General features: G+C 49.9%; 1 protein-coding gene across 2 annotated transcripts in view; it reads left to right on the forward strand.

Moving 5' to 3' along the window:
- The first annotated feature begins 293 nt into the window (after nucleotides 1-293).
- BOC (BOC cell adhesion associated, oncogene regulated) overlaps nucleotides 294-27,749 on the forward strand; it is a 55,634-nt gene continuing 28,178 nt past the window's right edge. For both annotated transcript variants that reach the window (XM_030477332.1, XM_030477333.1), the window contains exon 1: nucleotides 294-752. The gene's annotated coding sequence lies outside the window, so the exon portion shown is untranslated. The remainder of the gene's footprint in view (nucleotides 753-27,749) is intronic.

Below are 27,749 nucleotides of genomic sequence, written 5' to 3' on the forward strand. Positions count from 1 at the left end.
GCTGTCCCGCCGGGCCCGGGGGAGCCACGTCCCGGGGCCCCGGTTCCCCACAGCCGGCGGGGCCGCCCCACTGCGCCCAGGCCAAACTTTTCGTCCCAACTTTCCCGCTTCCGCCTGCCGGGGGGAGCATGGCGGGCGGCGGGGAGAGGCCCCGGCCGCCTCCTTCGAGGGTACGCACCGGCCAGACGATGCCGGCTAGTGTTTTGGGGGGGGGGGGCGGACAGCGGACGGGGGCCGCTCGCTGCCAAGCTTTTGGGGAAGGGGTTTTATTTTGCGCTTTCTGCCTCCTCTGGCTCCTCCTCTTCTTCCCTCCTCCTCAGGGGGAGGGGAGGAGGGAGGCTCTGGGGCAGGAGTAGCTAGAGCAGGGAATTGTTTGGGAGTTCAGTCATCCAAAAGCCGTCTCCCGTATGGAGGGTCTGGCTTCCCGCATCCCGGCGCCTCTTCCCTCCTCCTCCTCCTCCTCCTCCCGCCGCGCCTGAGCTCAGCGCGGCCCCCCATCCCCAGCGGCAACCCGCAGAACAAACACAACCACCACCCCCAAACCAAGGGCCCCCCCACCCCAAAACCAGGCTTTTCCCCTCGCTTTTCCTCTCTTTCTCTCTTTTATTATTTTTTTTCTCTGTGTGTGTGTGTGCTGAATTCCCCGCAGATCCGGCCTGGAAGTTCCAGCTCCTGGAGTTAAGCTTCTTTGTTGCTTCCCTTCGTTTGGGGCATCTTTGTGTTTTCCCCCGCCTGCTCCACTGGAGACCGCGGTGAGTGAAGCGAAGGGGGCCCGGGGCTGGGAGGATGGCTGTGGCGGGGCGCAGGGCTTTCCCCCCTTCTTCAGCCGGCAGCAGCAGTGGCCAATCTTTGTGTCAGGAGTTTGGGAAGTTGGTGTGGGGATGCGAGAGAGGGGGTCTGCGTCGGGATGCGAGAGACTGACAAGGGAGGAGTGAAGACCCGCTGGTCCCCACCAGCATGGGGCTTGTTTTGGCTCAGGCAGGTGAGATGTGGGGGGCTTGGCCGTTTCCCTCCAGCTCTTCTTCCTCGGTCGGCGTTAATGGAGGGCCCAGTGCACGCACACACTGCGCGGTTGCCTGAAACTTCCCCAAAAGCTTGGTCCAGGGCGTGACCCCGTCCTCACCGCCGGCTAGTTGAGGAGGGATGGAGCACAGTGGAGAGAGGGAGAGGGAAAAGTTGTGCAAAAGAAGCCCCGGATTCATCCTCCGTTGCTCCAACTCTTGTCAAAAGCTGATGGGAGTTTGCAGGCAAGACGCAGCTCTTGAAGATGCAAAGGCATTTCAGTTTGTGCCCTGCCGCTGCTGCAAAGAATAGCGGGAGTGGGTAATCTGCGAGTAAAAATTTTGTTGTCTTCGTATGCAACCACGAAGTTTTAACCCTGCAAGGATGAGGAGCGATTTGGGTCAGGGGAAGTAATTTTCTGCTTGGTGGTGGGATGCTGTAGGATTTGTGCATGCACGCCTCACTGCTTGAACTGCAACTTTGGCAGGTCTTCTGGATGGTGACTGTAAATACAAAATGTGTTGGGGAGAAAGCGGGATGCTGAATTTGCAGCAGTGTCCAAATGAGACTTTTTAAAGTGTTCTGAAGATATTGATACTTACTTTGAAAAAATAATAATAGACTTGAACCAATACCCTTGGTTGGCAAAAGGTATTTGATACAAGTGGTGTATCTTTGGGCACTTCCTCGACTAATTCTGGTACTCCAAGTGTTATTTCACTGGTATTGTGTGATAGGCAGTTCAGGTCTATTAAAGAGGGGGTTTTGTCCCTGTTTGTTTTAAAGAAACTCTCTTGACCTCTCTGCAGCATTATGCGAGTGGGATAACAGGAATCCACACACACACTCTGCACCCGCACGTAATTCCTAGCATGTCTGAAATTGATTGGGTTTCTTGGTGCCCAGTTCTCTTACTTTCTACATAGGTACCGTGGTGCCCTTTTGATACCTTCACTTGCAATCTGCCATTAAAGTTTCTCTTCCCACGAGCTAAAAAACTACTATGGAAAATATCAGAAGAATGTGGGTGTTTTGTAAGTAGGATTTTATCTTAGTTTTCTGTTCTTTTGAAACTAACTGTCTCAGTGTGCATACTTTTAGAGGAGGGTTCTTGCATATTGATGGGTATATACATACATGTAGATGCTTTTACTCAGTGGGTTGGATATTGAGGTTTATGGCTCAGGGAAGGGTTTCAGCAGAAACACTGGGTTTGCAGTGAAGATTTGTTCTGTTTATTTAAGTGACCTGAAGAAACAAAGGTGAAACAACTGCCCATGCTATTTACTTCTGGAGTAAGTAGGACAATTAGGGAGAGCTGTGAGCTCCCTGCTGGGCACATGATATTCTCTGACAAGAAATAAATAGAGTTTTGTTCCATGTACTTTTCTTAACCCGCCCCTTTAGATACAATTACAGGGACTCATTCTCTAGGTGCAATGCAGACAAGGTCGCAGAAGGTGTTTGCTGTGAGGGTTGAAGTCAGATACAGTGCAGTCCTCCCTGCTGATGTAGTTCCCATTGGGGAAAATGGAGCAGGTTCGTCAGAAGTGTGCACAAGGGTCCTGTGCAGATTTGAAAGGCAAGTTCTGTTTTCCCCCTCTGTCGTACACACGCACACCCACAGGATCTTTCTTTGAGAGATATTCCAGAACAAGTAGGTAAATCCACACACATCTCCTCTCTGCTTGGTGCAAAGAAGTAGTATTACAGGTGAATGCGTGTGCTACAGACTGGTGTGTCTTATGTGTGCTCTGTATCCCTACAGTCTGGTAAATACAGCTTTTCTGTACCTTGTCCTGGCATGATACAGAAGCACAGGGTGAGAGGTTCTGAAAGATTGCAAAGCGAAGCCTGTTACCTGGTGTTTGCAGAGGTCTTTCCAGTCCTTTGGGTGTGAGAGCCCAGCTTGGAATTTTGCTATGTTGAAGGACAGGTGCCCAGTCCCCCTCACTCCTTGAAATCCTGCTCTGTCCTCAAAACTAACAGCAGACAGATCCCTCTAAATCTTCTGTACCAAACTGGCAGCCCCTGCAGTGCTTTCAGGATGCTGGTATAGCTCCTTCCACCTGGCCAGGTCTGCAGAGTTGGCCCTTTGGGAGCCAGCTAGAGCTGCCTGCCGAGGAAGGAACAGGCAGGAAAGACACTCATCAGGTGGAAGCATGGGTTTGGATGGAGAGGTGCTTGGGCTGTGTCCTCAGCGAGTGCACATGCCCTGTGTGAGCTTAAACAATTTCTTCCACAGCCCTGTGCCTTGGTTTTCCCATGCCGAAAATGGGGCTAAACCCTGTGCCGACAGGGTGGGTGCTGTGATGGGGCACGTATTGCCATCCATGCTGACTCTTGCCAGCTGGCTGGCACCCACCCTCACGTCTGTCAGAGGAAAGCTCAGGTGCACCAGGGAGGACCCGCTGTGCCATGCTGAGCCTCCTGGAGACTGCTGCAGGGCTGGAGAGGCACCTCTGCACCTCCCAAATCACTCCCTTTTCCCAGGCAAAGGCAGGCTGTCTCCCAGAACTCTCCCTTGTATGTCTTATAAAGTGGAGGAGCAGTGGCAGGGAAGAGCGTGTTGGGGACCACGTCAGTTGTTTGAGCACAGGTTGACCTGCGGGTGGGTTTTCAGAGAGCTCGGGTTCAGTTAAGCTCATTTTACTCGCTCAGCCTGCAAGAGGTTACAACAGCAGTAGCCAGTGCAACTCCAGGTTAACAGAAGCTTCTTTGGCAGTAAATAAAGGTGGCTTGTTTGTTTTAATGCCTAACGCCAAGTGTCTCGGAGGTATGAGGCACGATTCCCTTGGACTTCTTTAATGCACAAAGGTGTCTTGATGCTGCTGGCATGTTACGGACCAAGGCTTGCAAATCTCTTGGTTTAAACTGTTACCTCCCAGGCTAAAAACTTTGCAGTGCAAAGTCTTCAGTTAGGATGGGATATCCCGCAAGGAAAAAGCTCTCTTGCAAAATCTTCGGAGACTTCCTGTTTCTGGTTAGACTGAAAACATCCTGAGGGAAAAACCTGCTGCTGTGTGTTTTGGTGCTCCTGTGGTCAGTCTCGGTTTAAGAGGTTGTTACATCTTCCAGTTCCTAGGCCACAAGAACAACTTAAGGTGAATAATGACTAAATGAATTGCAGGTCTTTAGGTAGAACAGGGGTGAATATCTTCCAGTTTTCTAAATGTCCTTTGGGTAATTGTTCAAGAAAAGGTATCGCAAGCATCTTTCTTTTATTTCCTGGTGTTTGGTTTAGTTCCTCTTGGCCCCGAATCATACAACATTGTTTCTGGTGCTTCGTTGGAGCTTGGAGCCGCTTTTCTGGAGGGAATGCTTGCAGGATGGGAAGCTTTCAAAATGTGCTTCATATGCATATTTGCACATAAGAGTTTCTTAAAATCTACTCTCCATAGGAGCATGTGCTCCAGTTACACAGCTGTATGAGCATCTGTGGGAAGCTGAGACAAAATGAGCTTGGATGCAGTGGGAGCAAATCAGCTCAAGAGCTCAGAAAGATACTTGTTGCAGGGAGAAAAAACACTCAGTGCTTACACAGTCGCAAAGGTGCCACAGGCGGTGCAGGGCTTTCTGCATAAACAGGGAACAACAGATCCCTGCCCTGAGGATGTTGCATGCTCCTTTTATTAAAATGGCCTCTCTTCTTCCCTGCAAAAGGACAAATGGGATGGGAGGCTCAGCTGTGCCTGATGGGGTTGTTAGCAGAGCACCTGGCACAGCACAGACAGGGTGCCTGAGAGGGCTCTTAGGGCTGTTGTTGTGTGTAGTAGGAGCTCTTGAGCACGAGGCAGTGCCAATTTATTTTGGCTCTGGTAGGATCGATGGAGGGAAGTGTGCTTCAGGGAGCGTGTGGGACGTGCTCGAGCTTCTTTGCCCTCCTCGTGGGCAGCGTGCCAGCACAGAGGTGAGAGCCAACTTTACCCTTGCTGCTCTGGGGTGGCTGCTGCCCCGTGGCCGAAACCCATCCTTGAGCTCCCCTAAGACGTGAGAATGGCGATTGCACCTTGTGTCCGTGCAGCGTGTTGGAGGCTTGCTGGGCAAAGTCCAAACCACACCACAGCATGTTGCCCCTAAGAAAACCCACTGTTGTCGAGTTCACAGAGGTTTTGGGCTGTGGTGTCTCTATATAAGTCTGTGAAAGCCAGATGGTGTTTTGGAAACCGGCCATTTTTCATTAACTTCTGTGCCTCGTGCAGGCAGTAAGTCTTTTACCCTGAGCCCTGTGGTGGCAATGCCGTTTTGGCTCTCTAAGGTCCACTCTGGCAAAGAGATTAGCCAGCAGGTCATACACTTAGGTAGAGCCAGAGTCCTGAGGCCCTGCCAAATGCAAGGATGTGTTTGCTGGTTGCAGTGTCAGCGAGTCTGAACAAGCTTGTGTGTCTAAAGACTGTGCATTGGACCCTTCTGCTGTTCTTTAAATCGTTAGAGTGAAGAGGAAAAGGGTGTAAAGAGCCCTGTCAGAACTGTGTTGTCAGCTTTCAAACACTGAAATAATGTTGCTTCTTATTTTTCTTCTAACTAACAGAAGGACGAGGTTAGCAGAGCCCTGCGAATCAATGTGTTGAGCTTAGTGTGGTTAGTAAAGCTGGTGGTGATGTTTGAGAAATAAACCTCAAATGTGCATATGGTGGCCTAGAATATAGCGTTTATATGCAAAACGTGACTTCCTACAATAATGTCACTGTAACTTATCCTGGTGCTTTAGGTAGAGCTGTCACCTCGCTTTGTGGTGCCAACGCTTTAGGCCGCAAGCCTGGGATGTGAAGAGAGCTGGGTTGGGTTCTCCTCTAGATTGCAGATTTCCCCTCAGGTTGGGGCAGGTTGCTCTTTGCCTCCGCTCTCCACCTGCAGAACCTGTGAGTGGCACTTCCCTGCCTCCTTGTGGTGTTGAGGGTAGGTCTGCTGGAGATCAGGAGAGACCACAGGTTCGCCGGCCCTTGAAAAACGTCTTGGATAAAGGCCACGGTGGGTTTCAGCAGGGAGGCTCCTGCGGCATTGGCAGCCCCCTGGGAGGCTCTGCAGTTGCCTCTGGGGACATCCACCCCTGCGTGCTGGGTGGATGTGGGCTCGTAAGGGCTGTGTGATGCTTTGGTTTGGAGGGTAGGTTGGGTGTGAGCCTGTAGAGAAGCCCCTCTCTGAGTGTGACCCTTGGGGAGTCTCCTGTAGGTAGCAGTACTGCAGCTGCACCGAATTTATGGCTCCAGCCAGTGGAGGTACAGAGAGGCCATTGTAATCCTATGTGCTGTACAGTGTACATCTCAACAGGCAAAGTGGCTCCTGGGTTGCTTTTCACCCCTCCTCTCCATCCCTTCACATCTACTTTATGAAGTTCCTCCCCTTAAATTGCGAATTTGGCCTTATCTTCAAAGAAGCCCTTTGGTGCCAAGCTTTTAAAGGTAGGGAGGAGGCGAGAGCAAAAAAATCAAATCCATTAACAGCCCAGTTGCCAGAGAAAATGTTTTCTAAAACAAAATCTGAAACCTTAGTGTTTGAGATCCAAAGCTGAGATTGAATACAAGTATGGGCCTTGTCCCCAGAGAGTCACAGTGCTGGGAATACACTGGCAGAGACCATGAAGCGAGGATTCTTGTGCACGCACGCACACAAATAGACAATTATTTGGAAGCCAGTAGTGTTCTGGATTGTGAATAATAATTTACTTCATCTAGTGCCTTCTGTCCCAAATTGCTCCTTGAGCTGTAGCTGACGTGGAGGGCATTCTCATTGCTCTGCTGGATGGCAGTCCCATCTGGGGCAGTAAGGTAGTGCTTGCTTGCACGTTCCTCAGCTGTGGGTGGTAAAAAGGACTAGCTGGCCCTGCTGCTTTAGAGCCTGCCCCTGAACTGAGAGATTCCTTTGGGCCCCCTGAATGGTGATGGGAATGTGATTTTTACTTCTTCCCCCCAGAAGAAAGCTGCTTGTTTAACAAACGCAAGCAGTGTCAGATCGAAGGGGTGGGTTTGAGACCCGGCGTCAAGTGATGCTTTCAGAAACATGCTGGGTGGGATTTTTCACAAACACCTGGGGTGACTTTAATGATGTGGTGGAAAGTCAATGAGACTCGTGCATTGAGAGACCAGGCAGCTCTCCCCTCACTTTTAAGTACAAGGTCATGTTTGGTGGGTTTGTGGGACTGTCACCAGTGTAACAGCTGCCCAAACTAGTCCCAACCACCTACTCCTGAGTGGAGGTGGACTTTTTATCTCAAAAGTGGCTATCGAGCACATCTTGGCTTGCAAGTAGTTGAAGTGCAGCTTCTAAGACAGAGCCATCTGGGCAAAAGGAGAGCAAGATGGTCCAATTATCCGGCTGTAATGAGGTCTGAATCCAATGAGGAGCACTCCATCACTGGCTCCTCCTGGGGCCTTGCATCATGGCCAGTCAGACCACAGCAGAGCTGTGGGACCCTGGCAGGAGGAGGGCTTGAAATCTGCTAGCTTTTGAGCCCCAATGGAGAATTCCCTACCCCTCAGCTGGCCAAGCAGGGTATCTGGCTTGTAGCTGTCAGCTGCCTCTGGAGCTGGAGGCTTGTAGGGTGCAACAGGGCTGTGAGAAGCTGGAGTGTGGAGGGCTCCCTAGAGAGGCATGCCAGCTGCTCTGGATGTGTCTGTCATCACTGTTCCGTCATGCTGATGTTGCTCTTGGGGTGTCTGTGGCTGGCCTGAAGGGAAAAGGTCTTTGTTTCCCAGCAGGAGAGGAGCAGAGCTCCTGGTTGCATGCCAGCTTGTGCCTGAACACTTCCATAATGCTGTAGAGAAAGAGTCCAGGGTAGCACAAGAGCTAGTTGCTTTTGAGGACCTTGCTGCTCTGGGTACCTGAGCTGCTGTGAATACTGCAAGAGTAGTTTAGCACCCCACATTAGCACCCCAGCTCCAGGTTGTACCCAACCAGGAGAGAGGGAGAAGGTCTTGGGATCAAGGTCAACTGTTCTTGGTGGCCACACAGGCAATTAGCTCAGTGATGGATACTGAGAAAGGGAGGTCAATATCAAAGTGTGGAGCTGAAGCTGCTGGAGCCTGAGCATGTGTTTGCTGACCCTACTCCCATCTTGGCAGGGAGGTGAGTAGCTAGTTTGAGGAAGCCTTAGGGAAGAGCAGTATAGTTTACATGGCTACAGCAAGACAAGCCAGCCTGTGTCTGATAGGACAGGCCCCAGTCTGCTGGTAAGAGGTAGCTGTACTTGCCTCGTACACAAACATGCAATACAAGCTGTGGGATCCTGCTGATTGTATCATGAAGTCTGTTGTCTTTTGGGGGAGCAGGGGTCAACTATTTACATCATGTAGCAAGTTAGGCAGGAATATACTTGTCAAACGTATGGTTGTCCAGTTTTCCTTATGATCACCTGGGCTGTAGATTTGGGGTGGAGGAAAAAGGAGCACAAATTGAATAACATCGAGAGCAAAGTGGCAAGCCATGTTTATCATTGATACCTGACCTGCACTCTACCCTATAATCTGTCTCCTCTGGGATAGCTTCGGACATCCCTAACCTCTGAGCCACTTCAAAGAACCACCTCTAAAAAAATCCCCCAAACTAGTGACCAACCAAACAAGTAAAAATTTCAGCAGCCACAAAAATGTGAGCATAACCCAGATTTTGCATAGCTCCAGCACTGAAGATAAGTGGAGGTTTCTTGACTCTCTGGATGAAGGCTGAAGAAAGGCCTGTCATGCCATGTTCCCCCAGCACCTTATTCCAAAACCTAAATTATTATTTGTATTGCATATGTGTCTACAAGTTTTAACCAAGGCTGGGACCTTGGTTAATGTTACCATGCTAACTTGTAATGGGGGATGGTTCTTAGAGCCCCAAAGAGCATGTAGGAGCCTGAGCATGAATAAGGGCTTGTGTGCCTTGCAGTGACTCAGCAGGTCAGGACTGGAGCTTAGCATGGATCCTGTGTTGCTTGACATCCCGTCCTATGCTCCATCCTCCGCCTTGCCCTGCTCTTCAGAAGAGGAGGTCAAAACTGAATGTGGCTATGGCTTGACTGACAGTTGTCTTCCTCAAAGCCGGGAGTTGTCTGGAGCAGAGTCTCATCTTCCTTAGCTCTCAGCTCACATCAGTCAATAAAGAGCGACATGGCTTCATGTGCTCCACTAGGTGGTTGCCCAAACAGGGCACTTGGCACTGCAGATGTGGGTGACATCTTGCCGCAGTGGCATGGCTTGCGCTGGGGCAGGCAGCCCGCCTCGCAGAGCTGAAGCTCCTGCCTGTCCTCAGAACGCAAGTGAGCAGGAGGTCTGCGGGGTGCCGGGGAGTGGCAGGCGGAAAGCAAGAGCACATGGCTGAAGGGGAAGGAAGGGAGCCAGTTATCACTTGAATTCTCTGCTGTCAGCTAGTTTTCAGTTGCGGCATTGTGCTTTGAAAGATAGCTGGGAGAGCAGGGAACCAGAGTAATAAAGGTGTTTTGCTTGCAGCATGCAATCTTAAGTAGAAGGATCTCATTACATATTGTGTGCCTTCTTTCTCGAGGGGTCTGGGACTGTGCCCTGGCTCTGGAGGCGCTGGCTTTCAGTGCGCAAGCCAAGGACAAACTCTACCAGATGCTTCTAGGGCCACGTCCGTGGCTTGCACTATGGCCCAGGTGCAAGAGGAGCCATTGTTCACATCTCCATGGTCAGCATACCTTACACTGTAGGGGGTACAAGAAGAGGGATGAGGAGCAGCTCTTCCTGATCGCTGGCAGGCCATGTGGAGCATGTGACTGAATAGCCAAATGCTAACCTGACCCCAAAAGGCACAGGTAGCCCAGGACGGAGCAGTTGTGTAGACATCCATGGCAGGACATGAGCCAAACCTGGCTTGATGAGCCAGGTTCCTTCACCTCTCCTTTCTTGTCTGACGTACAGCACTTTTTGGGGAGCAGGAGGGAATGCATAAGCATCCTCTTCTGGCACCTGTTTGTTCGCAAAAAGCTGTGGGCAAACTCTCCTGGGGGAATGCTAGTGGCCATGCCCTGATGCTGTCTGAATAGCAGCCTGAACTGCAGTTGGAGGCTTTTTGCTTAGAGGAATGCTTTGAAGCATATTGTTTTTAATGGCACTGTGTCGCCAGAGGCTCTTTGTGGCTGGATTGAAGAGATGACTCTTTGCTCTGCTCTGCAGGGAGAAGAGCCCATCTGAAGCAGGACTCCTCCGTTTTGCAAGTGGGTTTGATCTGCCCTCTGCAAGCTAAATAATTTAATTACAGAAGAGATCTTAGATAAGGTGTTTGGGCCCTTACAGTTTATCCCTGGCTCAGTCAGTGCCTTGGGAGTGGGAGAGCGGCGGGAGATGCCAGACAGCTTCAGAGTTACAGCTTTTTCTTCTCTGTTGTTTCCAGGTCATTCCTTGTATGTGAAAGACTGAAAGGAAGCACCAACGTAGCTGCTGCCTCCATTTCTGTCCAGCTGAATTAGGCAGGGTGTGGAATGGAGAAGGTGTCAAAAATGGGTTTGTGTCACCCATCCCTCCTCATGCTTAGTGAAAACAGTCTCTTCCTTCCTCCTGGCACGCACATCCTTCTCAGTTTTGCCAGGGAGGCTCTTTTATTTTCTCAGACCCTACAATGGGGAGGGAGAAGGGGATTACAGCTGAGGCTGCCAGCGTGCCCCTGTTCCCTGCAGCGCTGCTGCCAGGCCCTCGCACTCCCCTTCCTCCCCATTTTCTGCCTTTAATTTCCCCTCCTCTGCCTGAGGTCCCTGTGCTGCCAACTATAGTTGCCGGGGCTGAGACAGGCTTGTCAGGCCACATCCTGGATGCCCCTGCCCTTACTTGTTTTGAGGAAGGCTGATAAGGAACAACTAGGGGTGCATCCCCAGGCGCTGGAGAGGTGCTCCTAGCCCTCGCCGACCTGGGGCGAGTGCAGGGCGCTGGCGTGTTGGAGCGGGTTCAGGGAGCCCTTGCCCGGGCAGGGTGGCTGCCTGCGGTTGCAGGCAGGGCTGCTGACTCCCCAGAGGTTATTCTGGAGAAGTACCATCCTTGAAAGGAGATCCATGTCTCTCCTGCCTTTCATTCCCCCCGGCTGGTGGATTGGGGCTTGGGGGTTCAAAAGCAATATTTTCAAGTCTCCATCAACATTTCTGATCTCACAGTGTTTTGCAAACTGGGAGGGGTTTGTGTTGTCGTGTCTCCTTACAGGCAGCCAGAGAAGCAGCTCAGTGAGGCTGGCGGACATGGCATGCTCCAAGGTGCCAGCTTCTGCAAGGGGCATGTAGGCACCAGGCCAAAAAGCCTCCGTGAGCTCTTAATGAGCCACAGATCAACAGCTTAGTCTGGGAGCCTCCTGCCTTGGGCTTCTAGAGCTCTCTGCCAAAGAAATATATGAGTAAATAGATAAGGGTAGATAAGGGTTAGGAAGGAAGACCCTAAAATAAAGATGCTTAGAAGGGCACATCTGGGGTGAACCTCAAGAGAGATTGCCTTGGCCAGAGGCTCCTCATGTTTTTTCTGAAGGTCTGCTCAACTAGTTGGGGGCTGTAAAAACATACTCATTTTCCACGTAGTGTTTTTGTAGTTGGTAGGTAAGACCAGTGGAGGTTTATTTGTGGCTTTTACAGCAGAGGGTCTCCAGAGGCTTTGCTGAGGTACAGAGCCTCGAAGGCTTCAATGGATGTGTTTCCCTCTTGCACGGGAGGGGATGCTCCTGACAGATGTTTGTTATCGGCAAAGCAAAGCAGAGGAACAGACAAACTTCAGCTGGCAAGAAATGCAAAGGGAAATTATCCTTGTTTCCCTGTTGGGCTTGCAGAGGGAATTCTGGAAGCTGCTTTTTGTCCCACTGTTACAGTTTATGTTTATATAGCTTATCTCTTTCATGAGGGACTATGAAATCCTGCGGTATGTTGTGGATGTGGCTATATGAGAACAGCTTGCTTTACCCATCCCAGGGAGGAGTGTGCCAGCTGCACAACTGGATTTAAAATCATGGAGCAGCATTTCCTCAAAACTGAGAAGTACTGTTCGTCCTAAAAGAGTTTATGGTATTTTCCAAATTAAGAAATGGTCAATGATTTCCCTATTGGTAATTCTGAGATTGTATTTCCCTTACATAGCTGAGTTTTCCCAGTTGCTGTAGGGAAGGGGGAAGTCCTTATTCCTTTCCAACTTCCAATATTGCATTTGTGGTCTGTAGCAAGTGATAGTATTTAACATAATTTGGAGGGTAGGTACTGACTGAACTGGTCTACAGATGACACTGCACTGAATAGTGAAAGTTTTTCTAGGGGTATTTGGTGCTACAGGACAGTCACAGACTTCCCTTCTCAAAGAAGGCGTTGACAGTCTCTGTAAGCAATTAGAGATAAATGTCCCTGAGGCAGGCAATGTCTTTTTATTGTGGTTTTGTAGCATACCTAATACTGAGGTCTTAAAGGAGTCTCTGGAAAATAAGAGAATCAAATACTCCTTATATTCCTTTACTGGACAGTAACGTGAGAATCTTCGGAAGATTCAAAGAGTTTTAAGTATTTTTTTTTCCTGGTAGACAAGTGAGCAAAGGGCAGAGGTTTGCTCTGTTCTCCCAGAGCACCGCTGGGTGAGGCTTTGGAGAGGATGATCTGACCTTTTCTGTGAAACACCCTCCGACACCTCTCCAGCAAAGGTGATTTTTGCATTAAAAAGGCTTTATGAATTGATAAAGCAATTCACAGCACAAAACCATCTTAGTCCTTTGCAACAGAGGAAGAAAACTTCTTGGCTTAGACTGTTGCTGGGGCTTTTCAGAATTTCTTGGACTGAACAGTATACATCAATAGATGGAGAGCAGATTCACTTCTGTTCTGCTTCTCCTGTTGTCACACCCTGAGGCTCAGGGGCTGATGTCCCTGTTTCTTCCTGGCCTCTTTACTGCTTACAGCTTTCTCCAAAAATGACTGAACGTATAAAACAAGGATTGGGTTTGGGGGTTGGTTTTTTTTCTTTCCCTTCCCATATTCTGTTGCAGACACTGACCACAGTTATGTATTTGTTTTTCTCCCTTACTTCCAAATGCAGCCATATAACAATAGACTGGAAAAAAGTACTGGAAGCTATTTGGTTATGAATTTGTTTCCTTTTTTGGGCTACAAGGAGTGGGTTAGCATTTGGGTGAGGGGGCTGGGAGCTCCAAGCCATCTCTTCTGAGGTTGAAGGGGGTTTTAATGGGCACCATCCTGGTAGAATGAGAAGTGCTGTAGAAAGGCAGCCTTCTGGGGCAAGCACTTCCATTGCTCCATGTGCAGAGCCTCATGCTTGGGGCCCTTTTTCTCAGCTGGCCCCAAGACATTACTTGCTATTTACGTAATAGTACTCTTGTGCAGACACTGCTAAACAGGCTTTGTCTGCCACTGGCAGGCAGGGACAGGCTGCAAGAGAAATGCTGCCTCCCGTATCAGGCTTCTTCAGAAGTGGGTGACTGTTTGCTTTCCTTAACAGATTGCTAGTAGAAGGTGGTGGGTGGTGTTGTCTTATTTGTTTTATGTAGGATGTCATGACAGATAGTGATTTTGGATGTTGTCCGCAGCTGTAGAAACGGATTGCTTTTCTAAACTAAGTTGACTAGGATGGAGACATGGGAGCTGATGGGACATACGCGATGATCTGCAAAAGAGGAAAACCAGACAGAGTACCAGTTGGCTGTGTTCTGTCATCTCTCTCCTGAGGAGCAGGAAAAGAAGTATTTTGCAGATAGAGGTGGGAGATATGTTCTCAATGTCTGGATCTTTGGGTCTGCGGAGGTGCTGTCACCATTTACAAGGAAAATGAACCGTCATCAGGTGGTACCAAAATGAGTGTGTGATTGCTGCAGTGGTCAGGAGGGTAGCTGTTAAAATCTCAAACAATACAGACAGTGAAATCTTGACATTTTATTGATGTTTCGATGGATTTGGTCCTTATCGGAGAGAAAGCCAAAGCAAGTGGAACTTATGCATACTGGAGAGAGAATACCATCTGATAAAGGCTAGACCAGTAGGTAAAGTTCTCAAATCGCAGGAGATTTTCTTACAGTCTTTATCTCTTTATGGCTTTGCCAAAAAATTTTCAGCCAGATGTGTTTAAAAAAATAACAGTAATGAGATACTTAAAAATGGAGTTAATCTCTCCCTGTCTTTGACATGCTGCAGAACACCAGCTGTGGCACAAGTGAGCCTTGGGGAATCAAAATGGCATAGTCCTGCAGCCAGAATCACACCTTGGAGAGTCAAAACCTGGAGGGAAGCACTGCCATGCGGCAGGTCACAGGGATGCTGGAGGGGTGACCCCTTGGCCACCCTGCAGGGCAGCAGGTCCAGCCTGCCCAGCTCTTTAGGGCTCCCCAGATCCCCTCAGTTCCAGAGCGCCCCAGCCACTTGTCCTCCGGGCAGCAAGACCCAATTTTGTGTGTGCTGCTGGGAGGCCTTGAACTGTCTCTGTCACCCCTGATGGGGAAATGCTGGAATGAGGAGGAGGGGAAACCAAGGGCTTTTGTACTGAGGGAACAAAAAACATCCTCTTTCTATCCCTGGGTTCAGCTATCGCAGACTCTCCAAACTGGGCTGGTTTTTTGTTTTGCTTTTAAATGCTTCTTTAGCCACTGTGATTTTTTTAAATTTTTGGGTTTTTTGGCTGGAGGATGTCTCTTTGGGAGACAGACCCAGCCTGGGACTCTTCATTTGGCCCATCCAGCTTATCCACAGAACATGCACAAGCCATCTCCTCTGGGCTCATTTTCTCTAGGATTTGCAGTGGCCTTTGTGTTTGGTACTGGAGGCGGAAAGGCCAGCGAGGGCAGCTGTGCTGTGTCCTCCTACCCTCTGCCAACAGGGGCTCAGTGTGGGCTGGGGGATGCTGGGATGCTACAGCTGTGAGAGTGCTGAGAAACGTGTGTGGGGATTGGCAGAAAACTGTTTCGAGGAAGAAGATGCCTCTTCTCATGATGGGGTTGCACATGGAGGACTGGAAAGGTAAAGCAAGTTAGGTTTGGTCCTAGGTGGAGGATTGTGTGGAGAAGTCTTGCCTCCTCTGGGCCTACTCATGTCAGCATCAAGATGTCACAAGAGAAAATTCTCCTTCCCCCATTGTTTCATTTTTCTACCACTGGTAGCTAATCAAGATTCAATTTTAATGACTTCCCTTTACTCTCTCTGCTTCCTCTCCCCCTGCCCCACACATGCCTTTTTTTTTTTATATAAATTTTTTTTAATGCATTTCTTTTTGGCAGGAGTTGAAACGCAAGAAGTGTTTGGACCAAGATGAAACCAGTGGAGGAACATGTTGGGCAGTGCAGTGCTTTGTTCTGAGTTCAGGGGGAGAAGAGGGGGAAGCGAGGGGGGACGGGATGTCATTTTCCAGATGGGGACCATGCCAGAGATGTTCTTGCTTTGGAAAGCAAAGAGTGATTTTTGAGGTTGTACCAGGTTTAACCCTTTATTGTCCCACTTCTGCCATGCAGGGAAACACCAAAGTCCTGGACCTAAAGTGGGGCTGTGTCCCGTTACATGGCCTAGGTGAGCTGGATGGTCTCAAGCCAAAGTCTGCTGTTGTGACTAAACATTAATGAAAGTCCAGGGTTAGTGTTGGAAACTGTAATGCGTGGATGAGAAATCTGTGCTTGTTTATCAGTGAGGGTCCAGTACTAGTGTGGTTGTTGTTGGAAAAACAAAATTAGCTCGTTCCTTACAGAGGGTCAGGACCACTGTGCTGTTTCCTGCCCTGCCAGAAGCACCTGGTGGGATTTGGGATGCTGCTGAACTCTGCTTCAGCTGTTCCCCTCAGGGGGCAGGGAGTAATTTTGCCTCGTGATGCGCAAGATGCTTGGGAAACACCTCGTCCTTTGACCAAAGGAACCCTGCGCTGCTGGGGCTGGGCAGCAGCAAGCCCCAGCCCCAGGTAGCTCGTGGTTGTGCTGGGGACCACTGGGAGGTCACCACACTGCTTCCTCCTCTCTGTTTTGAGCCAGTCCCTTGTGCAAGACAACTGTGTCATTGGAGGGTATGGAGGGTGGAAAACCTTTGTAGGCATGTACTGCTGTATCTGTGACTGCCTTGGGCCATAAATATTGCATGGTGTGTAGGCTGCTGATTTAAGTGCTGCAGGCCTGTTGCACAGTGGCAAACTGAGGTGAGGATACAGGAGGTGAGCAGAGAAGGAAAAGTTAAAGCAACTCCCTCTTCATTAAGACATCTTCCAGGTTGTAAATACTTGGAGCACTTGTGTCAGGACTCCAGAGGTGGTGATATATCTATTTCCTGATTAAAAATCTCTCAAGGGTTTTGGTCTATGGTGCTGGGCTGTTAGTGTGAACATCCGGTCTCTTCAATCTGGATAGGGCTCTCCTCGGCAGACCACCGTCTTCCCTCAGAGCAGAGATTTGATGCTGTATGCATAAAATGCATACAGTCCCTTTGGTAAACTCAGGCAGAGTCACTATTCACCACAACTAAGCCTGCAAGCCCCTTGTTCATGAGGACCAGCAGTCTTTCTGGCCCTCCGACCTCTCACGGTCCCTTTTCTGTAGCCAGGGGGATAACAGCTTGCTTAATCCCCCCATGAACCTCCTGAACATAAACACAGTCTTCAACTCCAAAGAAGGTGTCGATAACTTTGTGCTGGAGACCACAAACTTCCTCTTCCCCCATCTTTGGCTGCAGCATGTGAATTTTTGGTCACTTGCACAAAGTGCAGCTGGCTGCAAACATGCTAAGGGGTGGTTATAGCAGCACTGCTGTGGGTGTGTTGGTGGCCAGTGACTAATAGAGAAATGATGCATCCAGTGCTGGCCTTGAAACATGCCTTGAGTCTTGCATGCTTCTTTCTAGACAGCTGAGAGAGGTCTGGTCTGCAGGAAATGAATATAACACCACTCTGGTGTCACCCACTGGGATGACGTGGGGAAGAATGTGGACATGTGGACATGCATGTGGACAGAAGATGTGCGTGCAGGATTGCCTGTGGTGGGTTTTGGCTTTATTTTCTGACATGTGCAATCTTGAATGCTTTCTCGTGGAGGTCAGTAGATCTGGTTGGAAATTGCATATGCACAACTTGCTGCACAGCACGTCTGAACGTGCATATTTTTCCACCCCTTTCCTTGAACCCCTTAACTCATCCATGAAGCAATTTCAGTGGTCTTGTGAACCGTGGGTGGGAAGCCCTGACTGATGGATAGGCACTTGGGTGGGAAGCAGAAGACCAATGTTTCCCTTCACTTGCTCAGTGCCACCAAGCACCCCTGGTTTCAGGGCTGGGATTAGCTGACTTGCCCTTAAAGATGTGGTGTGTTTGGCCTGCGTCTCTGGCTCCTTATAAGCACAGTATCTACCACCACAGACTTCTAGATGAAGTGGGACTAAAAATAAATTAATGGTTATTGCTTGTTATCTTTCTTGGAGGACTCCCTTCAGCCTGGAGTTTGGCTTCATTTCACTTGCCCAGGTGATTGCATGTGATGCGTGTGGTGCAGGAAGGTGTCTCGTAAAGCCATGCAGACACAGTACCTGCCCAGGTCTGGAAATCCTGTGCCAGATGAAAATATTTTGAAGGAGTGAATTGCTCCTTGTTCGTCTAACCTGGTGGTGGTCTACCTTTAGTAGCTCAGCCCCTTGGCTTCACTAGTACCTGCTGATGGGCTCAGCCAGCCTGTGACAGCTGATCATGGGCCGTTTCCAAATGGCGCCACATTGACTCTGCTGCTTCTCCTTCTCTGTTTCCTTAGTTCTTGGCAGCTGCACATTTGAATATTTGCTTGACAAACACTTTACCTGAGTCTCTGACAACAAAAAGTTTAGTCTGACAAACCCCACTGAGTTATCCTGTTCTCTGTTGTCAGTAATCTCTTGGTTGCTGTCTCCCTTAACCACAATATTTTGTGTGTGATGCAAATTCATATTTTTTCCCCTTGCTGCTATCAGCCTGCCCCTCCCTGCTTGGTTCAGTTACTGAGGCAGTATCCCCAGGATGCTGACATCTGTATTTTACTAATCCAGAAATCCTTAGGACTACCAGGAAGCAGTACAGATGATAACACTGCATACTTGTGTAGCACTTTTCATCCGAGAATCTGAAATGGTCTGACTCATGTTCATCTGGTTACTGCTTGTACCAGCTGGGGTTTGCTATTCCTGTTTTTGCAACCTGGGAAGCTGAGGCACAAGGTAGGGGTATATTTTGTCCAATGGATGTAGAAACAATTCCAGAAATGTGGCGTCATAACCTCCATGGCTGAGTTTCTATGCCTCTTTGTCTTGCAATACCTAATTTGCCCCCAAAAGGAAAGAGATCAGAGTGGGTTGGTTGGTTTTGAGCAACGCTTCATTTGCAGTGATCTGTGGCTTTTTTTGGCCCGAGAACAAAAAGGCAATTGCAAGATTTCTCCAAGGTAAGTTTCCTTCCTTGGCTGCAATTCGAGGTCCATAATACAGTTCACAGGAAGAGCATACCCAAATATTGTCTCTTCTTGTCAGTTTGGGTGTGCGGAGCAATGCTGAGCAAGTGTTCTCGGTGGGCTCGGAGAGGGGAAGGATCTTGCTGTGTTTCAGGGGTGGTAATGAGACTGGTGAAAGCATGTCTGCAGGTGGCTGTTGTGTGGTCAGCCTGGGCTGTCAATCTGTCCAGCTGCTGGCCTGTTTTGGGTGAGGTCCAGGACCAGGTAGGACACTGCTGCTTTTCTTGCTGCCTCCTAACACAGCTGAGGACCTTCCAAGCAAACCTGGGCTGGTTTATGGGTTTTCATGGAAACCACAAGCAAACCACGTCAAATTACTGGATTCTACTCCAAACCAGGCAAAGTGCATGGGCTTCTGTTTCAGTTCACTTGGAGACAACTGGGAGAGGAGGGAGAGGGAAGAAAACCAGTGTGGATCCAGCACTGATGTAAGGCTGTAGGTGATCTGTTCCTAAAGCCTGCAAGGTGCCTTTCCCATGGCTAGACCGGGCTGACGAGGGGAGAATAATACCTGAGCTGATAGCCCCTGAGAGCTTGGCTGTAAGAGAAGGGATATTTTGTCTGAAACCCTTCCAGAAAGGGACAGTTGGGGGTGTTAAAAAAATCATATATATGTGTGTGTGTGTGATTATGTATATAATATATAATCACATATATACGTGATTTTTTTTTTATATATATATATATGAGGAGGAGGTTTAGTGTGAATTGAATGCGTGCTCTCAATGTATGTAATGTCAGCCAAGGTGAGGAGGATGTTGGGTCAGGGTTTCCTGTACCATCGACTCTAGAGCACAGTGTACATGGGGAAGAAGAAACCCTAAGAGAGAAAGGGGGAGAATTGCAAGCCCCAGGACGTAAAAGTGTATGTATTTTTCACGTGTTTGCATCAGAACACACTAATTTTGCCAGGGAGGGAGGGCAAGCATGTGCAAAAACAGCCTCGCTAGGAGAAGTGTGATGTGGAGTAGCTCAGGAAATGTTGCTGTAGGCCTGTCTCTCCCCTCCACCTCCATGCAGGGCACAAGATCAGCACCCATATGTACAGACCTCCCCGCAGGCATGTGCCAGAGCTTTGTAACGGAGCCACGCTCTCCTCTTGAGGCCAGGGTACCCCCGGCTCCCCGCGCTACCCCCCTTCTCCCCTTCCCCTTTCTGCCATGTGCTTTTATTCCTTTTGCAAACAGCGTATGCCAAATCCGACTTCACAGCTGGCTCTGCTCCACGTGTTTGTTTTCTATGCCTGCGCGGCGCTCGCCAGCTCCGCTTGCGCCATGGCTCAGAGGTGGAGGCAGCGGGGGGAGAGCAGGGCTGGTAGGGAGGGAAACAGGAGCAGGCTGCTGCTTGCCAAGCCCTTATTTGTTTAAAGCTTAAGCCTGTTTGAGAGAGCCTTTTTGGAGTGAGGGGTAAGTGGCAGGGGCGGGATGCGGGGGAAAGGAGAAAGTAAACTGTGTGTCAAGGAAAGCAAACTTTGCAGCTGGAATTGCTGCTGGTGCTTATTGTGTGAAGGGCCTGGGGAGGTGTCTCCGGCTCTGTGCTCGTGCTCTGAACATGGGCGCGAGTGTAAATGGGCAGGGGTGAAAAGCAGGGAACCAGTGAAGGGTCTGTGCTGTGCCCATCAGTGCGGGCATTGCTGCCTGGCACGCACTAGCCGTGGCTCTCACCAGCGTGGCCAGGGCACAAGCAGGTGAGGCCCCCTTCCTAGGCTCTGGGGCAGCAGCGTTTTGCCATCCTTTCGTTGTGGATCATCCCCTTGCTGAGAGGGAGAAACCAGGTGCTGGCTCTGCAGGGTGATGTGAGGTCTTGCTTCATCTCCTGCCCGTGTTTGGGTCGCTGTCCTCAACTGGACCATTGTTTTTGTAGAGGCATATTTATTGTTGGGATGATAAATGGGCAAATAACATGCAGACACAATCTTCAAAATAGCCCAAGAGACACGACCGTCTCCTCTTCATCTCTGGGGCAGGGGAAATCTGTCACCCACCCCAAGACCCTGCTGTGACTCTGTCCCCCATCATTTCACCCACCCCAAGACCTTGCTGCGAGTGTGTCCCCCCTCATTTTTCCCCTCCCGGTGGGTCCTGTGGGGTTTTGGAGCAGCATGGTGACTGCTGGTCACAGCACAAGTGAGGGCCGTGGCTCTGTGGCTCAGCCCATCTGGGTTCTGGCACTCGGCGCTGAGCCCCCATGCCCCACCTAGGTATTTGGCACCAGACAGAGCATTTTCTATGGGCAGTCATTTCTGTCCCTTTGTTTTGCTGGCCTCGAGCTTCCTCTTGTGTTTTTTGGAGTAGTGACATGTCTTCCAGGGGAAATCTGTCCCAGCAGAGAGTTCTAGTCTTCTGACCTGCTCACATATCCAAAATGATTATTGTTAGTGAAAAGCCTTTAAATGACAGCTATGGAAAGTAAAAACTCCCATTTATTCTCTATTTTATGAAAGAGAAGAAAATCCCCAACTTTTAAATACCATCTTCAAAGGACAAGAAAAATGGGCTTGTGCTCTTTTGCATCCCAGCAACAAGCCATTGCTGAAAGGAGTGCAAACTAGAAGGCAGTTTCTCTTTATGGTGGTGATGGGGATGTCTCTAAAGCCAGCCATGTGGGGATTAAACTTTGTATTGACGTTACTGGCGAGTACTTTGTCCTGTCTCTTTTGTATGCTCTTCTGGATTTTGATGTCAACTGTGTTAAACTAGCCTTGTGCTTGTAATGCAGTTTCTGGGCCTGCTCCCATTGAAGTCGTGGCAAAGATCAGGCTGAGTTTGGAGGCAGCAGAATAAAGTCCTCTGATATGATTTTAGCAGGTATTTCTGCTCTGCCACTGACTTGTATTTAATGTAAGCTTGGTCAGTTCTATACTGCAGCTGCTGTGGGCACCCTTGCTCTTCAAATACACACTGGAAGAGGGCTCAAAAGCTGATAAAGTTACCCAAGTCTTTGCCCTGCTCCAACAGGAAAATTTCCCCATTGCAACTTCCCCCAAGGAAGGCTTAAAGTGTCACTGGCAGTTTCTGTGGGCTTTTCTGGTTTGGGGTTTTTTTGTTTCTGTATTTGTTTCACTCTATTATTGTCCCTAGTTGGACATGGACAAGATTTTTCTATTGTTCCTAGACAAAGATGGCTTTGTGTTTTTTGATTGCTGTTTTGGGGTATGTTTTGGGGAGTGAGGGAGGTTGTTTGGGGTTTTTTGGAACTTAAGGGTAGGTTCATGTTTAAGCATATAAATAATTAGGCTGCTCTCAAAAAGCACCTGAATTTGTGTCTCTCTGGCTTGTGATTCTCTTTGTGAACAAAAGCATCTGAGACCTGGTTTGGAGGTGGCCGTAGTCTCCAGACACGCCAAAACACTCCTTGCTGCCCAGGCACTCCTGCAGCACTTCATGCAGGTGCTGACCAGTGGTGGTTGTCTGGTATACCACTCCTCTGTGCTTTGGTTTGTATCATAGGGGTCCTGCTTTCAGAGAGAGGAGTGTTTCATCTGGGGGTTACCAGCATGAATGGGCTCTATGATATTTATTGTCTGTCCTGTTGCAAGCCTGACCCCGTCATGTGACTGAGACAATACAATTGAGATGGCTCTCTTCAGGGTAGCTCCATGTCACACCTTTGCCATGATTCGTGGTCCTCCTTCCCTGGGGCCCGTTTCTTACCACTGGTTCAGCTTCAGAGAGGCCATAGAGTGATATTAGGTAGCCTAGGATATGGGATTTATGGTGGTGGTGTCACATCAGTGGTGAAACGCTCATTTTGGTAGATGTGGTGGTGTCCTGTTGTTGGGGGGTGAGGGTTGGCTGAGTGTGCGTGCTCCCCAAAAGCTGCTGCGGGAAGCACTGTAGAGCAGAGCTGAGTGAAAACAGCTTTAGAGGAAAGCATCCTGCTCTCCCTATGAGAAAATACTGTTTCACTGGGACCGGAGCACACTATGGAAGTGCATCTGCTGATTAAACTTTTGTCATGGAGCAGGATGGAGTTTCTGGTGAGAGCAGGAGTGGTTTTCTTGCTATCACAAGTAACCCTCACCTAAACCAAGTGAAAGAGTAGCAGCTGAGGAGGGGTGTTTGCTTGAGATGTGGCAAGGCAAAGCCGTGGCATTACCTGCTCCTTGCCTGTCCAGCCCCTGGAGCAGTGGGGACAAATGCAGTGTAAGGAAATAGGCCAAAGTCCCAACTCCCCCTTTTCCCCTTCTTTCTTGACCCTCTCACCTCCATTTAGTTTGCCTCCCTTTTCCTTTCTGCCACCTTTATTACCAGCTTTCCTTTGGTATCTTGGAGGGCTTTTGCACGGCATCACTTTCCCTGCGCCTGCCGGGCCTGCCTCCTCTCTGACCTCTCCCTAACCCAAGAAGTGATCAGAGCCTCAACCTCAGACTTCAAGTCTTGGGGTTTTTTTTTAGTTTGGAAAGGATGAGAGGGGAAAAACAAAAGCAGTGCCCTGACTAATGTAAACTAGCCACAGGCACATCTGTGCCGGCGCGATGACAGCTCCTGGTGGGAACTGCCCATCCCTCCCAGCGCTCTCCTCCACTGCAGCTGCTGACAGGGAGTGAATAACCTGACACCCGGCTCGCGCTGGTGAGGGATTCGGCATGGTGGGGCCCGGAGCAGAGCCAGCAGCATCGCTCAGTGCTCGCTGCCCATCCTGTGGGTCCCCAGCGCAGCCCTCCCCTGGGCTTTCCTTGCCCAGGTGCATGCTCTTCCCCTTTCCCAGCATCTTGTTACATGCTTTGCTTCTTGGTCCCAACAGGAAAAGGTGTACATAGATAAACTTTGTTACTGTCTGTATAAAACATCCTAAAGGGATGAACCCTTCTAGCCAGGGGTGTGAAGTCTCTAGGATATGGGATGAATTTCACACTCTGTTTAATAGAGCATCTGTCCGCAGCTCTTGATTGCATTGACACTGATCAGTGGCTTTAGTTGTGATACGAATGTTGAAGCAGGTATAATTTTCATAGGCAAGAGGTAGGATGCTTCAGGTGAGTAATACAGTGCAGTAAATCCCCTGTTTCTAAGACTGAAGATCTCTTTTACACCACACTTGTGTCAATGGGTGACCCCTTTCCTGCTGCTTCCTCTGAAGAGATTCTCACTGTGAAGATGCAATGTTGTCCCATTACAAAGCCTCAGATAAGCCAGACTTTCTTGCTGCACCATGAGCTGAGTTGGTAGCAGGCATGGGACAAACTGAAAATGCTCCAGAGAGGATAACTGGTTTCCTCAAGTGTGTGGCTACATTGATGTGGTTTTCCAAGGGGATCCTGTTGTTTTCTCCTGCTGCCAACTCTGGGAGAGTAGGTTGAGCTGCAAGCCTCTGTACCCTTGGTTGGGGTCACGCAGGAGCTCGATACCAGCAATTCTGCTGATTTTCTGACATTTGATGTTCCGCCCCCCAGATGCACCCTCAGTAAGTGCTGCAGACGTGCACTTCCTTTGGAAGTTGTCAGCTCTTTAAATTAGGACGTTAGCTGGAGAGTCTACAGGTGGACCAAGGATGAGAAGGATGGGGAATGCGGAGGAAAAGTTGGTCTAAAGCTGTGGCAGCTGTCCCGGGTTGGGACTGAAGCTGGACTGAAAGGTTTTGACCAGAGAGGCATCCTGCTGTGGGGCCGCGTTCCCCCCTCACGCGCTTGGGAGAAGGAGCCAGCGAGCAGCCAGCAGCTTGGGGCTTGTTGCAGCAACAACATCTGTTTCCTAGGTGCACTTTGTTTCTGAAGAGGCTGTGCAGCACGCTCCATCTGTGCCCCGCTCTCTCTTTTCTTTCTTTCCGCCGCTTGTGCCGCATTCGGCAGACGAGGATGGAGGCTCCGATGGGAGGCGAGCGCTTCCCCGGCAGGACCCTGCGCCAGCCTCCGTGCCAGCGCTCACACCCGGAGCAGCATTGTCAGCATCTTGACAGCTGGCTGGCTGCATGCTTGTTAGTTGCTACTTTCCTCTTGCCCTCCACCTCTCCTTCGCCTCCCTAATCGCCACCTCCACCCTCTCCCTTCCCCCTTCCTGCTCCTGCCCCGCTGGCCGGCCAGCCCTTTGGGGAGCCCCCAGCCTCTCCAGATTAGAGCTCTCCAGGGACTTGGTCCTTTTGAATGGAAGAAAAGGGGGGGGGGAGGAAAAAAAAAAACGGGTGGGGGAGGAGAAGGAGGGGAGGAAAAAAATTTATTTAAAAAAAAAAAAAAAGAGAGAGAGAGAGGAAAAAAAAGAAAGAGGGGGAACAGAAGAATGAAAACAGACCCAAGGGGCAATAGTCCCTCGAGCCATTTCACTGCATTACAATGAATATGGACTCTATTAAGCTCCGTTCTGCCTGTTAGTGTTTCCCAGGGCAACACAGCTCCCATATGGCAAGCATGCAGCAGATTAGGGTAGGCCTCCGGGCTTCATTGAGGGCCCGAGGCTTGACTGGCAGTTGAACCCCATCCTTCCCCCCCGCTCCTCACACTTGACACTGCCTGTGTTTATCTAAAGCAAAAAGGGCCGGGGTGGGAGAAGGGGGCATTTGGGGGGTTATTGTCCCGGGCAATGGGAGAGGGCAGGGAGAGGGATGGGGGGGTGTGATGAGGGAGGGAGGTGGGATGGAGGAGAAAGGGGGTGGGAGGATGCAGCCCCTCATACATATTCAGGAGGGGTCTTGAATGGGCAGAGGAGAAATAAAGCAGATGGAATTCATGTTAAAGAACAGCCACAATCGCCCTCCAAAAACAAGGAGAGAAAAGCGGGCAGCCTTAAAGGAGCGTAGGGAGCAGCGTTTATCCAATTAGCAGGGTTGTCAAATTGAATTTACTCAGAATGGAGGGGGAAGCCGGGGGGAAGGAGGGAAATTAAGTGTCTAGGGCATGGGGGGAGCATGATATTGAAGAAAGGACGCGGGTTTTCTTTCTTTCTTATGCTTTAGCCTTGTCTTTTCAAGGGCTGGAGCTGTTTTCAGGGCACGCCAAGGGGCAGCGAAAGCTAGCATGTATCCTCTGGTTTAGCACAGGGCTCCTCTCCTCGTAGCTGCAGAAAAAGGGAGGTGTAGCTCATGGGGTAAGGCCATCCTTACATCCCTGGGCTGCCTGCAGCAGGGCTGGCTCAGGCTCGCAGCTCCAGCCACTCTGGGACAACCATGCCACAGGCATTGCCCAAGGCAAACCACACTTGCTGTCGTGCCACGACCACGATGACACTGGGAGCTCGTGGCCAGCATGAGGGTGGCATTTTGTTCCTCAAGCAACCTCACGCTCACTGGCTGATGAAATGCCAGCGTGAAGGGGTTCACTGGGGCCCAGCAAAGTCAGCCTGATCGATGCCAGCTGGAGAGTGGCGCTCGTTTCGGAGGAGCTGTCACATGGAGAGGTGCCAGAAACTGCAGGCACTGCGGCTTCGGGGGTACGGGCTGAAGTCAGACAGGCGATGAGCAGGCTTTGCATCCTGTTGCTAATTCGAAGCCAGCATGCTCAGCTCCCTCCCTGGTGATACCACAGGCTGTTGTGGAAAGGAGCTGCCCAGGGCAGTAGCTTCATCTTGAAGAAGACAAAACAGCAGAGTCACAAAGATCAGTGCATGTTTTGCTTGGTTCATTGCTGGTTTGGTTTTCATGAGCAGTTGTGTCCAAGGAAGAAGAGCTGTTTTACCTGCAAGTTCAGTTTATTTTTCAGAGAGGTGTCTGTCACTACTGAGCTGCATAGGACTTGCTTGGAGAAGATCTGTGGTTCCTTTTTAAGGTCACCTTGCGCCCATGCATGATTGGCGGTTTACAGGCGAACTCGCTCATCTGAGTGGTGGTGGTTCCATCCCAGGTTTTGCTCACTATTTTTCTTCTCCCAACTATGAGTATGAATTTATCCCAGGCTTTCTCAGTTGTGGCTTCTTGATGGACTGGCTGAGCTCATAAGTAGCCAGTAAGAGACTCTTCTTTGCCTAATCACTTTAAAAAGGGGAGTGTGGGGGGAGAGCTCCTCACACAGTTAATCAAGGGCTATGTTAACAGAGCTAATGCACTCTGAAGTCAGGAGCTTTCAGTGCTGTAGAGGGAAGCAGGCAAGCTTTTATCCCTGTTTGCACATACACTCTGCTACCTCCTTGACTTTAAGCATGGTGATGTAATGTTGGATGCTGCCTCTATCTGCCCCCTCCTGACACCACCCACTTCCCATTCGGGATCCTGCCTCTCCTTACAGCATCCACACCTCCATCCCCTTTGGATGCCCATACTGTTACATGGGAGGGGAAGCATTTCTCCAGCTGCAAACCTCTCCTTTTCCAAACCTTTCAGAGAGAGTGGGTATAACTGAACAGTGTGAAATTAATACTTTGGAGTGGGGATGGGGGTTGGTGGAGGTTACTTTTGCTCTCTGGGATGTTACTGTTTGATGGTTTGGGGAGAAGCAGTCGGGGTGCCCAGATTGCCATCCATGCCCAGGAATCATGCGGGGACTTTGCAGCTGACCTGCTCAGGTGTGTCACCTGGGCAGTGTTTTTTCAGCTAGAAGGTTATACAGTTGTATGGTGGCTTTTTTCAGACATGATGAGAAAGATTCGGGATCCAAGAAAGACTTGCCTGATGGGATGGAGGTCCCAGTTAGAGAGCTTCCAGCCCCGCTGCTGCTTTACTGTATAACCTGGGCTGGGTCGGCTTCCTCTTCTAGTGCTCAGGTTTCTGCATTTGTAAAGCAAAAGGGTACTGTGGCTTTTTACTCTCTTACATTTTCTTTTTCAGTGCTTTAAGCTTTATGGAACAACAACAAAAAAATACTGTCTTGTATTAAACATTAATGATTACAAAAAGTGAAACTGGCTAACTGCACTGTGTAAGACATTGCTGCTTCTGAAGAGCTTAACTCTGAACGTATAAAACAGAGAACTGGGAGTATCACTGTCCCTACGTGACCTGTCTGAAATGGAGACCAGCTGCAGTGAATTCTCCAGTCACCCAGAGTGTCCCCAGCTGGTAGCTGGGCCTGAGCTGCTGCAGCCTTTGCCTTAGTGCAAAGCAGCCCCTTCCCCTTCCCACCATTCCTCCCCTGCAGGAATTGGTGCTCAGGGTCCGGCTGTCTGACAGAACCCCAAACCATCCTCGTGTGCATTGGTGAGTTTTCACCTTCTCCCAGTCTGCCTCTGCTTCCCCCCAGCCTGCCCATTGCGCTGGGGTGTGTGGTGTGGGGACACTGCCCCAGAGCTGAGGCAGAGCCTGGTTCCTATTTGGGAGCCTTGTAAATTACAGACAGCGTGGCAGTAACAAGGGTTGGCCGGCCCTCGTTAAGCAGGAGGGGGCTTGGGGCTGTGAGCAGCATTTCCTCAGTAAAACCTTCAGTTTCTAATCAGCAAACACCTCTCTCGCTGCCTGTGCCTAATTCAGATCCCTTTTTCCTTTCGAGCTCTATC

This window comes from Strigops habroptila, chromosome 2 (genome assembly GCF_004027225.2).
Source record: "Strigops habroptila isolate Jane chromosome 2, bStrHab1.2.pri, whole genome shotgun sequence".
NCBI classification, from domain to species: Eukaryota; Metazoa; Chordata; class Aves; order Psittaciformes; family Psittacidae; genus Strigops; species Strigops habroptila.